This window comes from the organism of the source record quoted next, unplaced genomic scaffold (assembly GCF_019419815.1).
Source record: "Pyrus x bretschneideri cultivar Hongxiangsu unplaced genomic scaffold, Pyrus_bretschneideri_v1 Contig78, whole genome shotgun sequence".
In the NCBI taxonomy this organism is placed as follows: Eukaryota; Viridiplantae; Streptophyta; class Magnoliopsida; order Rosales; family Rosaceae; genus Pyrus; species Pyrus x bretschneideri.
The window spans coordinates 262,317-276,839 of NW_025999818.1; positions in this window are offsets into that span (position 1 = coordinate 262,317).

Sequence of the window (14,523 nt, forward strand, 5' to 3'; positions counted from 1 at the left end):
GAAGTGTCCTAAAACCAAGGGAAAAAGGGTCCCTTGCACGGCAAGGGATGGGGAGAAAGGGAAAGGTGCGGCAAAGGTCCCTAAGGGGTCTAGGGCCTTTGTTTTGTGTCCTAAAGTGCATACGAGGCCTTCAAAGTGGCTGGAAAATAAGGAATTTCAAGATTAGGAAAGGTTACCAAAATGGGAAACCTTGGCTTAACTTTCCAATATCAAGTAGGAATCTTTGTTGGAGTATGACTCCTTGTTCTTCTAGGAATCCTCATGTGAGTAGGAATCCATCTTCAATTAGGAATTCATATTTCTTCAAGTCTTCAACTCATTCATTCCTCTTTTGCTCCAAAAGACTCCAATTTGCATCTTCTTGCACACTTTGGCTTTATAGTCTGAAAATGCACAAAAGTGACTTTAAACACTAAAATAACTAAGGAAACACAACATAAACGCACGAGAACAAGCCAATTAAGTCATATAAATATGCTCCTATCAAATTCCCCCACACTTAGCTTTTGCTAGTCCTCGAGCAAAACAAAACAACTAAAGAAAACAAGACGAAACAAAACAAACAAAACATCACCTAAACCTTCCAACGTTTGCCTCAGGGATTTCCAATGAAACATGACATGTCAAAGATCATTACTCACATAGCTTTTAGTCTTCCTTCCCCTCGAGCACATACTTAATCATAGTCACCATTCACTAGCTCGCATTTAATCAATTAAAACAACATTTTGAATGTAGTAACATGCCTTAGAGAATTCCCTCAATTCCTCACTAGTTATGCACTCAATTTTCACTCAGATTTTTTGACTACACACCCTACAATAGTTATATGTGAGAAGATTGATGTAAATATGAAAGACTAGTACTCACATATGTTATAACAAAGAAAGCAATTTCTGGAGTAATTAAACAGGTTTAGATATGATCTCATGAATGGAATGCTACTACTTAGATGCGAGAACCAGTGACACCATATGCTCATACCAAATTCAAACTCCACAAATTGAAATACACAACACTCAAGATAGAAGTCAAGGGTTGTAACAGGGCTTGGGGTATTGGCTAACAAGGAAAGATAGGGATAAACAAAAGTTCTTTAAGCCATAGCAAGCAAAGTAATGAAATTAAGACTTAGAATTCCCTTTGAATGCAGACGAACAGGGAAGATTCAAACAACTCTTAGGGCCTAATTCATTGTTTTGGACCCTTACTTCATCAAACAATACTTTGGAACTCTTTTCACCTCTTTTCAACTCTTTTTCACTTTTTTTATTTTTTTTTATTTTTTCACAACTTCTTTTTTTTCTTGCCGTGCCTATGGCACAAAAACTCACATCAATAATCCTTCCCCCGCACTTATTTTCTGCAACACATTAATCAAAAGGAATTCATTTTTAGTCATGCTTACTATGCTTCAAGAACAAGGGCATGGATGGTCCTAATCTTAGGTGAGGATAATATGGGTTAACAAAGAACATGGGCTAACACGGCTCAATGGGGTTAAACTTAAACACATAATGAATTAAGGGCACACGGCTATTTGGCTTTGATGGTGGTCACTACACAACTTCATCTTGAATATGTGTTATGCAAATCAATAACATGCTTTGAATGAAATGGGCATGAGTTCTAGCATTTGGAACTAAGTGATGAAACGCCTTCTAAGTAGTAACCAAGCAACGAATAATGAAATCATGCAACGACTTTAGAAAACAATGATGCACAGATTATTACTCTCCAAATAAACGTTTAGGCTCAAGTCTCACGGGGATGTAGCGTTAGTTTGAGTTCATTCCTTCAAGCATGTTACAAAAACTAATTTTCCTTTGTGATTACATGTGAATTCGTAAACTATAACTACAACCAAGCATAAACCAAAGAGTATATCAAACGTCCATCCATGTTTGTAACTTTCTTTAACCATCATGCAATTAAAAATCAAATCCTCATCATTGTGTTGGAAGGTAACCTACGACACAAACAAACACACAAAAACAACTCTTTTTCGGTTTTTCAAAACAATTTTTCAAATTTTTATGGGGTTTTCGGATTTTTAAGTCAACACACACTAAAACACTCTAAAACAACTTAAAAACACTTAAAAACAGCAAGGAACAACATTGGAAGTTATGGGTGATAAAATCCCACGAATTTGCATCAACAACACTTAGTTACCCCCCCCCCCCACACTTAAATCAAACAGTGTCCTCAACGTTTCAAGCCTAAAATCACACCAACAAAAGTAAACACACAAACAGCAACTAACACACTAAGCATGGCAGAATGTAAATAACAAAGAGAAGAGGCTAGGGACGCAAATCTAGTTATGGAGTGTAAATGCCATCCTCTCCTTAGGTGATTGCATGGGTTGCCTCCCACGAAGCGCTTGCTTTAACGTCTTACAGCCGGACGAGGGTATGCTCATTCCCTATTGGAGCCCACGACATGCAATGGGATCTCCTCCACAACATGCTCAACAAAGTTCTCATAGTAGGGTTTCAACCTATGGCCATTCACCTTGAATTCTTGTCCAGTTTTCAAACTTTGTATTTGGACTGCACCATGCACAAAAACATTAGTGATAACAAATGGACCAACCCACTTAGAACGTAACTTACCGGGGAATAACCGAAGACGAGAATTAAATAACAACACTTTCTGCCCGATTGAGAAGGTTTTGCCTCTAATCATCTTGTCATGGATTGCCTTGGTCTTCTCTTTGTAAATCCGGGCATTCTCATAAGCCTCATGCCTAATCTCTTCAAGCTCATTCAATTGTAGCTTCCTATGGTTTCCAGCCGTGTCCTACATCCATATTGAAGGTCTTGACCGCCCAATGTGCCTTGTGTTCAAGCTCCACGGGTAGATGGCATGGCTTGCCATAGACTAGCCGAAATGGGGACATACCAATGGGCATTTTGCAAGCCGTTCGATACGCTCACAATGCATCCTCTAAACGCAAGCTCCAATCTTTTCTATTTGGCCCAACGGTCTTTTCCAAGATTTGCTTTATTTCTCGACTTGAAACTTCAACTTGGCCACTGGTTTGGGGGTGATAAGGTGTGGAAACCTTATGCATCACGTTGTACTTCTTGAGCAACGCCGAAATGGTGCGGGTGCAAAAATGAGACCCACCATCGCTTATGAGCACTCTAGGCATCCCAAATCTAGAGAAAATGTTAGATTTGACAAAATCTGCAACAACTCTAGAATCGTTAGTTCGGGTGGCTTTAGCTTCCACCCACTTTGACACATAATCAACCGCAAGTAAAATGTAAGTAAAACCAAAAGAGATAGGGAAAGGACCCATAAAATCAATACCCCAAACATCAAAGATTTCAACAACAAGGATTGGGGTTTGCGGCATTTGGTCTCTTTGGCCTAAACTTCCTATCCTTCGACAACGATCACATGTTAAGCAAAAAGCCTTAGCATCTCTAAACAATGTAGGCCAATAAAAACCACTTTCAAGAACCTTAAACGCTGTGCAGTTGTGTGCCAAAGTGTCCACCACATGCATATGTATGGCAAAAACTCAAAATGGAATTAAACTCAGATTCATGAACACAGCGTAGCACAATCTGATCCGGGCAGATTTTCCACAAATAAGGGTCGTCCCAAACATAAAAATGTGCATCCTTTTTTAGTTTATCACGTTGGGCCTTGCTTAAGGTGTTAGGAACTTGCTTAGACACCAAAAAATTGATCAAATCGGCATACCAATGGGTACTTACCTCAACGGACAAAAGTTGTTCATCCGGAAACATTTCTGAAATGGGAAGGGCCTCTTCTTCACGCACCATTCGACTTAGGTGGTCAGCCACCACGTTTTCACATCCCTTCTTGTCCCTAATTTCAATGTCAAATTCTTGAAGTAGGAGCATCCAACGAATGAGCCTTGGTTTGGCCTCCTTTTTGGTGAGAAGATACTTCAAGGCTGCATGGTGAGTGAAAACAATTACTTTAGTACCAATTAGATATGATCTAAACTTATCTAATGCAAATACAACCGCCAAAAGTTCTTTTTCAGTTGTAGAATAATTCAATTGAGCATCATTTAAGGTGCGTGAAGCATAATAAATAACATGTGGCTGTTTGTTTTTCCTTTGGCCCAAAACAACTCCAAAGGCATAATCCGATGCATCACACATCAATTCAAAGGGAATGGACCAATCTGGTGGAGTGATGATTGGTACCGTGGTGAGGAGATCCTTGAGATGGTTGAATGCTTTCTCACACGCCTCGTTGAACTCAAAAAATACTTCCTTTTGTAGGAGACTGGCATAGGGGTTGTGCAATCTTGGGAAAGTCCTTGATAAATCGTCGATAGAATCCTGCATGACCAATAAAAGAATGAACCTTTCTCACTGAAGTAGGAGAGGGTAAGTAGCGTACAAGATCTATTTTAGACTTATCAACTTCAATTCCTTTTTCAGAGATTATATGACCTAAAACAATATCTTGTTTAACCGTAAAGTGGCATTTCTCCCAATTTAACACAAGGTTTGTTTCAACACAACGTTTCAAGATTAAAGTGAGATTAGCCAAACAATTATCAAAGGAATCACCAAACACACTAAAGTCATCCATGAATATCTCAATAATCCTCTCAACATAATCATAAAATATGCTAACCATACACCTTTGAAACGTGGCAGGAGCATTGCACAAACCGAATGGCATGCGTCGATATGCAAACGTTCCAAAGGGACAAGTAAAAGTTGTCTTTTCTTGATCATCTGGGGCAATAACAATTTGATTATAACCAGAATATCCGTCAAGAAAACAATAAAAGGAATGACCTGCTAACCTCTCAAGCATTTGATCTAGGAACGGTAATGGGAAATGGTCCTTCCTTGTGGTGGCGTTTATCTTCCTATAATCAATGCATACGCGCCAACCGGTTTGGATTCGGGTGGGCACAAGCTCATTCTCCGCATTCTCCACAACCGTCACTCCAGATTTCTTGGGAACACATTGGATAGGTGAAACCCAACGGCTATCGGAGATGGGGTAAATCACTCCACAATCAAGGAGTTTGATTATCTCATTTTTCACCACTTCCATCATCGGAGGGTTGAGACGGCGTTGAGCCTCTCTAGTTGGTTTGGCCCCCTCCTCAAGAAATATGTGATGCATACATGTTGTGGGACTAATACCTTTGATATCGGCCAAGGTCCAACCTAGGGCAAATTTGAACTCCTTCAAAACACGCACTAGTTTCTCTTCTTCTTGTGCCGTGAGTGATGAAGAAATAATGGCAGGCAAGGTCTCCTTTTCCCCCAAGAAAATGTACTTCAAATGGCTAGGTAGTGGTTTGAGATCAAGGATAGGTGCCTGAACTATGGATGGAAGCAACTTGTTAGTCGAAATGGGAATTGAATCAAAGTTAGAAGACTTACCATCGTCCTTAGGCAATGACTCAAGGGTAGCAACCAACTCAATGCATTCCTCACTAGGTGGCACGGCATGGGATAGAGCATGTGTGTCGTGGGTTAGCAAAAGTTCCCCTCCCTTGGTTTTGAGTTCCATGCTTCTTGTAATGACATTTTCAAGTGCATCGACGTTCAACTCTTCAAGGTATCCCTGCGCCAAAGAGTCAACTAAATCAATGGAGAAACATGAATGATCCTCACTAGGATACTTAATAGAATCAGAGAGATTAAAATTAACAACTTCCCCATCAAATTCCATGGACAAAGTTCCATTAAACACATCAATCTTTGTCCGGGCCATCTTCATAAATGGTCGGCCAAGGAGGATTGGCAACGAAGGGGCATGGTCAGATTCATCCATCTCGAGCACATAGAAATCCGCCGGAAAGATCAAATGATTGACCTATACTAACACATCTTCCAAAACTCCCTTTGGATAGGCATTAGATCTATCGGCCAATTGTATGATCACACCATCATTTTTCAATACTCTTAGTTTCATAGATGCATAAATTGAATATGGCATGACATTTATAGAGGCACCTAGGTCTAACATGGTAGATTCAAAACGAGTGTTACCTATGACACAAGGAATGGTAAAACTAGTCCGGATCTTTGCATTTGGGGGGTAGTTTGCGTTGCAAGATGGTGGAGACATTTTCACCTACCTTTACCACCTCTTTGGTCGAAATCCTCTTCCTCGTGGTGCAAAGCTCCTTTAAAAACTTGGCGTATCTCAGGACTTGCTTGATTGCATCCAAGAGGGGTATGTTAACTTGAACTTTTCTAAATGTCTCAAGGTTGTCCTTCTCGGCTTCTTCTTTCTTTGTTCGCATGAACCTACTAGGAAAAGGCACATTCGAAGGAAAAACATTAGTAGGAACTGAATTTGACACATTCTTACCCTTTTTGGACAAATTGGACAGTTTGGGATCACTAGAAGCTTGCGGCAAAGGTGTTTCCACCTTTGCCGTGTGTTGGCTTGCTTCCTCCTCTTCAATTTTCAGTTTCTCATCCTCTTCGGCACTAGATGGTGATGGTGTAGGACCTGCCCCAACTTCTTTTCCACTTCTCAAGAGTATGGCCTTTGCACTTTCGAAGCCTCCCTTTGGGTTTGGAATGGTAGAACTAGGAAGTTGGCCTAGGTCATGATAGGAGCATATTCATGCAACTTAATTAGCTTGTTCTTGTGCATTTATGTTGTGTTTACTTAGTTATTTTAGTGTTTAAGGCCACTTTTGTGTATTTTCAAATTATAAGGCCAAAGTGTGCAAGAAGATGCAAATTGGAGCCTTTTGGAGCGAAAGAGGAATGAATGAGTTAAAGACTTGAAGAAACGACGAATTCCTACTCCAACGATGAATTCCTACCAAAATGAGGAATCCTACTCAAACAAGGATTCCTACTTGAAGTAGGAAAGTTAACCCTAGGTTTCCCGTTTTGGTAACCTTTCCTAAACTTAAACGTCCGTATTTTCTAGCCACTTTGACGGCCTTGTATGCACTTTAGGACACAAAACAAAGGCCCTAGCCCACTTTAAAGCCCAAGCCGTGCCTTAACCCTAATCCCCTTCCCTTGCCGTGCAAGGGGGGGCATTTTAGGCCCATTCTATGCACCTAAACCCTAATCCTTTTCCTTGCAGCCACCTTGCCCTTTTATTTCTGAATTAAACCTATTTCTCTTCCAAATTCAATCCTAGCCGCACCTTTAAATTTCTGATTTTAATTCCCTAATTTTGTGAGCCTTTGATTTAATAAGCTAGGGTTTTATTTTCTATAACCCTATATAAACTAACTTCCAGCCGCACCCTAGATATATTATTCATTCCATCTCAGATTTTCACCCTTTATTTCACCCTAGCCGACCTAATTCATGCCATCCATTCATTCATCAGACCATCTCAGCCATTCACTCATAAACCCTAAACTACAACCTTGCAGCCGCACCATATATTCATTCACTTCTCATTCATATTTGGATTCAACCACCATTCTCTCCCATTATTCTCCCATAAGCCGCAGCCACCATCACCCATCTTCTCCATCATCCGCGCATCCCCCTTCCATTCCAGCCATCCTCCACACACTTCCCACCATTGCCGCAGCCTCTCCACCATTCCCCACTCCATTCCACACATCCACACACCTTCCACCACCATTGCCGCACCACCATAGCACCATAAATCCATCCCTAAACCAGAAAATCATCCAAAAGCACCATTTAACCTCACTGCCGCAGCAAGAAGAAGAAGAAAGAGGGACTTAGACGCGCAGAAATTCAAGTGGATTCGTTGGGCGTTCTAGGTGTAATCAATCCTTTGTGCTTTATGTTTAAATTCAATTGTATTTCTCTTTCTGTGAACATGAGAGGCTAAATCCCTTGTTAGCTAGGGGGTGATTCGAAACCATGTTTATGCTTGCAATATGAATTGATTACTTTTGGTTGGAATTTCATGAATGGTGGATTCAATTCGTTTAACTGTTTGATTGATAACTTATTTGTGTATGTTTATTGAGAGTGCACGCTTAATTTTCATGCATGAATATGACGCTAGAATATAAGTGAGTTTCACCTAATAGTTATGAACTTATATTCACAAGTAGTGGAGGTTGCTTATAAACAATCGCGTTAAATGAATTCCTGGCAAGAGTATCATGCTTTTCATAGTTACAAATGCCTTGTCGATGCTTATGATTTCCAAAGAACGTAATGATTCTAACTTGTATCTTTATCATGCTGTTCATATAGAGAACTTGTTAGGAATAATTTGTTTGCGATGCATATTCATCCAATTCAATGATTCTAGGGAAATCTGAACGTTAATTTAAGCGGACCTAATTAACTTGGAGTGTCGAGTTTCATAATTCATCGAAAGACCAACTGAAAATCAAAGTGTATGCAAGTGTGACATGTGTGGAGAAGAACCTTCTAGTTAGCATTCATCCATATTTTCATCCAATTCATCTTTACAATCTGCCCTTAATTACAATCTGTGCATTTTAGTTAATTTCGTCAAAAACTCAATCCCCCTTTACTTTAGTGTCCAATATAGTTAGAAAGTGTCTTAGTTTGTGTTTATAAGTGTTTTGATTCAATTTGTTACACAAATACGCCCAAATTCACCAAAGTGCTCAAAACTGCCCAGAAAGTGTTTTTAAGGCAGTTTTGAGTGTTTTGGGGCTGTTTTGAGTCTTTTGAATTGTTTTAGTGTTTTAAGTGTGTAGTTTTGCATTCTTTGAGTCTAGTTTAGTGTTTTAAACTTTATTTTACGTTTTTGAGTCAGTTTCCAAGTGATTTTGCAATCCCTCCGAATCCCCGGTTAAGAACGATCCCTACTTATACATATACTACAATTGTCACAAGAGGGTTTTAATTTGTGTGCTTACTTAGTTCGCATCAGGTCACGAAACTTCCCTACAAAATCTGCAATCTGCCCAATTTGTTTCTCCAATTAATCCACCCTCTTGTCTTGGTTTTGCATGGCTTTGGCTTGATTCTCTTGCCCTTGAGACAAATTAGTTAGTAACTTAAGAAGTGTATCATTGTCTAGGGATGTACCTAAAGCATTTGGGGCAGATTGTTGTGGAGCATGTGTGGGTGCGTATGGCTTAGTGAAGAAACCCGGGGGTTGTTGTCTAAAGCCTCCTTGTTGTGGTGGTTGTTAGGGCTCCCTCCACTTGAAGTTTGGGTGGTCTCTCCAACCTGGATTATATGTGTTAGAATATGGATCGTTCCTTGGTTGGTTTTGGCCTTGAAATCCAATTGCATTTGCGCTTTCCCATCCACCATTTTCGATTAGTTGTGGGCACTTCTCAGAAGCATGTCCTTGGATCGAACACACGCCGCATACAATTGGTCCTTGCATCCTCATTCCTTCGGCCATCTGAGACGCAATGGAAGTAAGATTAGCTAATTGTGAATGAATGTCGGGTGTGGAACTTACCTCATGAACTTGTTGCCGTGGGGGTCCTCTTTGGCCTACTCCTTCGTATTGTTGAGCGTTCAACGCTCGATTAGCAATTAAGACCTTGGCAGCCATGGGTGTTTTGTCCACAAATGCTCCACCCGCCGAGGCATCGAGCATTTGACGTTCAATTGGTAGGAGCCCCTCGTAGAAGTATTGTAGAAGTAACTCCTCCTTCATCTGATGCTGTGGACAAGAAGCAACAAGTGATTTAAAACGTTCATAATATGTAGGAAAAGACTCACCTTCATCTTGCTGAATTCCACTTATCCTTTTACGTAGAAGGATGATTCGAGAAGTTGGGAAAAACTTCTCCAGAAATGCCCTCTTCATACTTTCCCATGATGTGACGGTTCCGGGAGCTAATTCATACAACCAATCTTTGGCTTTGTCCATTAGAGAGAATGGAAAAGCCTTCATCTTCAAAATACTTCCATCGACTTTGACATGAGTCATGCTTGAACACACCACTTCGAATTCTTTCAGATGCTTGTTCGGATCCTCCATGGACAACCCATGGTATTTTGGAATGTGGTGGAGCAAACTTGACTTCAACTCGAACTCTTCGGTCTTACCTTCGGCAGGTGGGGGATATTGGATACACAAAGGTGCGGCATTATCCAATCCCGAAGCAGAAAGCTCCTTGAGTATCCGGTTGTCCATGGCCATGCCTTATGTCTCTTCAAAAATCTGATCTGTAACCTCTTCTTCCTCTTCTAGGACTTGTTCTTCAAGGTCAGGTTCCGGGCTTGGTGGATTTGATTCGTGTTGCTTCCTCTTTCGTCTCAAAGTCCTCTCGAAATCGCTGTCAAAGTCCAAGATATGCTCACGAATCGGTTGAGAACTACGAATCATAAACTAGTACCTAAAACAAGAAAAACAAAACAAGGTCAGAAACTTTAACAAAATAAAATAAACAGAAAATAACAATCCAAGGGATTAGCAAAGTTGCTAATCCCCGGCAACGGCGCCAAAAATTTGATGCGAAATATATAAGCACACAAATTAAAACCCTCTTTTGACAATTGTAGTATATGTATAAGTAGGGATCGTTCTAAACCGGGGATGAGGAGGGATTGCTAAATCACTTGAAAACTGACTCAAAAACGTAAAACAAAGGTTAAAACACTAAACTAGACTCAAAGAATGCAAAACTAAACACTAAAACACTAAAACAAACCAAAAGACTCAAAACAGCAACAAAACACTCAAAACTGCCTTAAAAACACAATCTGGGCAGTTTTGAACACCTAACCTAATTTGGACGAATTTGGGTTATAACTTGAATCAAAACACTTAGAAACACAAACTAAGACACTTCCTAACTAAATTGAAACACTAAAGTAAAGGGGGATTTAGTTTTGACGAAATTAAAATAAAGAAGACAGATTGTAATAAAAACAGATTGTAAAAACGAATTTGATGAAAATATGGATGGAATGCTAGCTAGAAGGTTCTTCTCCACACATGTCACACTTGCATACAAGATGATTTTCAGTTGGTCTTTCGATGAATCATGGAACTCAACACCCCAGGTTAATTAGGTTTGCTTAAATTAGCCTTCAAGTTCTCCTTAAGTTAATGAATTGGATGGGAAATGAGGGTGGGAGAAACCTTGCAACCCACGGCATAGGAGCAAGAAATGAAGGTGGGAGAAACCTTGCAACCCACGACATAGGAGCAAGAAATGAGGGTAGGAGAAACCTTGCAACCCACGGCATGCAATCTGACCATATTACCGTGCCCCCTTGTGGTGAAGTGATTGAAATGGTCATTGCCCTCGAGTCATTGCCCTCACAATCTGGTAAGTCTCCACTCTCAATTTTAGATTCGGTTTTGACTAACAAGTTACTTCCATCAATTGTGCAGCCACCTACACTTGAGTTAAAGCCATTACCTAGTCACTTGAAGCATGTTTTCTTGGGAGAAGATCAGACACTACCCGTCATCATATCTAGCTCACTCACGGCCCAAGAAGAAGACAAGTTGATAAGGGTGTTGAAGGAGCACAAATCTGCCATTGGATGGACCTTGGCGGATATCAAAGGCATTAGTCCCACCACATGCATGCATCGCATCCTTTTGGAGGAGGGAGCCAAGCCATCTCGTGAAGCTCAATGTCACCTTAATCCACCCATGTTGGAAGTAGTGAAAAAGGAGGTTATAAAATTGCTTGATTGTGGTGTTATATATCCTATTTCTGATAGTCGTTGGGTGTCACCTGTGCAGGTTGTTCCAAAGAAGTCCGGAGTCACGGTGGTGAGGAATGAAGAACAAGAGCTTGTACCCACTTGTGTTGTGACCGGTTGGCGTGTTTGTATTGATTACAGGAAGTTAAATGCCATGACAAGGAAAGGATCACTTTCCATTGCCATTCCTTAACCAAATGTTAGAAAGGTTAGTCGGTTATAAATTTTATTGCTTTCTTGATGGATATTTCGGATATAACCAAATTGTGATAGCTCTGGAGGACCAAGAGAAGACAACCTTCACGTGCCCCTTTGGCACCTTTGCATATAGGCGTATGCCATTTGGTTTGTGCAATGCCCCTGCGACATTTCAACGATGCATGGTGAGTATCTTTTCTGATTATGTGGAGAAGATTATTGAGATATTCATGGATGACTTTAGCGTGTTTGGTAATTCATTCGATCACTGCTTGAATAATGTGACTTTAATTTTGAAACGTTGTGTTGAAACGAATCTTGTGCTTAATTGGGAAAAATGTTACTTCATGGTTAAACAAGGTATTGTTCTAGGACATATTATTTCTGAAAAAGGCATTGAAGTGGATAAATCTAAGGTAGACCTTGTAGGGTTAAACAAGGTATTGTTTTAGTTTCATATTTACAAGGTATTGTTCTAGGACATATTATTTCTGAAAAATGTCACTTCATGGTTAAACAAGGTATTGTTTTAGTTTCATATTTACATCAATCTTCTCACATATACTTAGTGTAGGGTGTGTAATCAGAAATTCTGTGTGAAAATAAGAGAGTATCTTGTAAGGAATTAAGTGAATTCTCTAAGGCATGTTACTACATTCAAATGTTGTTTTAAATTGATTAAATGAGAACTAGTAAGTAGTGATTATGATTACGTATGTGCATAAGTGTAAGGATGACTAAAATCTATGTGAGTAATGATCTTGAACATGTCATGTGCATTAAGAATCCCTGAGACCATTGTTGGAAGGTTTAGGTTTCGTTTTGTTTTTCCGTTTTGCTCGAGGACTAGCAAAAGCTAAGTGTGGGGGAATTTGATAGGAGCATATTTATGTGACTTAGTTTGCTTGTTTTCGTGCATTTATGTTATTAGTTCTTAGTTATTTTAGTTCTTTAAGCTTCTTTTGTGTGTTTTCAGGTTCATAAGATGTATTTGGCGAAATGATGCATTTTGGAGCCTTTTGGAGCACTTTTGGGCACAAATTGGATAGCTTATGCTTGGAGCAAGAGGAATGGACGAAATTGAAGAGTTGATGTCGCAAGGATTCCTACTACGACAAGGATTCCTACTACGACGAGGATTCCTAATCACACAAGGATTCCTACTTGAAGTAGGAAAGTTAAGCCAAAGTTTCCTATTTTGGTTGACCTTTCCTAAATCAAGAATGCTCTAAGTTTTAGCACCTAAGATGGCTCTCGAGCACCCTTGGACAACAAACAAAGGTTCTTTGCAAACTTTCCCTTCCTTGCCGTGCAAAGAAGATTGTTTTCCTTTCTTTGTGTAAACTTCCCTATTTTTCATATGTGTTAGGACCTTTCCCTTATTCTAATACCACTTGTTTTGTGCCTTACCTTACCCTAAACTTTATGCCGCACCTCCCCTTGTGTTTCCAGATTTTAATTTCTTATTTCCTAGTTTAATTCACTTTCCTAGTCCTAAAACTTTTCCTAAAGTCCTAATTTCTGATTTCTTGCAAGGAATTGACTTTTCCTTCCTTCTTTTGCACAAATTTTGTACCTTACCTTAAATTCCCTTTCCTTGATGTGCAAGGGGTTTAATTTCTGATTCCTTGAAAGGCAAGGACATTCCTTACTTGTTCAAATTCGTGCATCCCCTTTTTTCTGATTTTGTTTGGACTTTATTCACTTACCTTTTCTATTTAGACTAGGAAATCTGAATCATAACTTAATTAGGTATGTTATTAACTTCCCAAAACACATATAATCAGCCCTTGGCTGAACCCTAGAGTATCATTCACCACAGAAATTCGTCCATTCACTCCCACACGCAACCAAACACCCCAAAACACCATTCTGCAGCCCAGAAATACAACCAGCCACTCCACCTTCTTCCACCACCTTTGTCGAGTCTTCAACCACCTTCTAACTATCAAACACTCATCCACACTCAACCTACACCCCTTGCCGTGCCTCTACACCCCCCAAAATCCATTCTACATCATCAAAACAGCCCATAAAACATCACCATCCAATCTGCCGCAGCAAGGGAAAAGAGACAGTTTCACGCAATTGTTTGGCTCTTCATTCTGAGTTGTTGAACAATTTTAGGTGTATTCTATCTTATATTTCAATGTCTAATTCATGTAATCTTTGTTTTGCTTTGAGTATGATTGGCTAAATTCGTTTTGGCTAAGGGTGTATTCGAAACCATGATTATATATGTGAAATAAGTTAATTACTTCCAGTTATCGTTGCATATGTCGTGAATACAATTTGCTTAACCGTTTGATTTAGAACTTATTCTTGTATGTTGATTGATAGTGCACGCTTAATTTGCATGCTTGAATTTGGTGCTAGGATATAAGTTTGTTTCATCTAATCGTTATGAATTTATATTCGCAAGTAGTGAAGGTCGCTAGTCACGATCATGTTAAGTAGATTCCTGGCAAGAGTATCATGCTTTTCATAGTTACAAATGCCTTGTCGATGCTTATGATTTCCAAAGAACGTAATGATTCTAACTTGTGTCTTTATCATGCTGTTCATATAGAGAACTTGTTAGGAATCATTTGTTTGCGATGCATATTCATCCAATTCAATGATTCTAGGGAAATCTGAAGGTTAATTTAAGCAGACCTAATTAACTTGGAGTGTCGAGGTTCATAACTTATTGAATTGATAACTGGAAATTGATTTACGTTGCATATATTTCATGTGT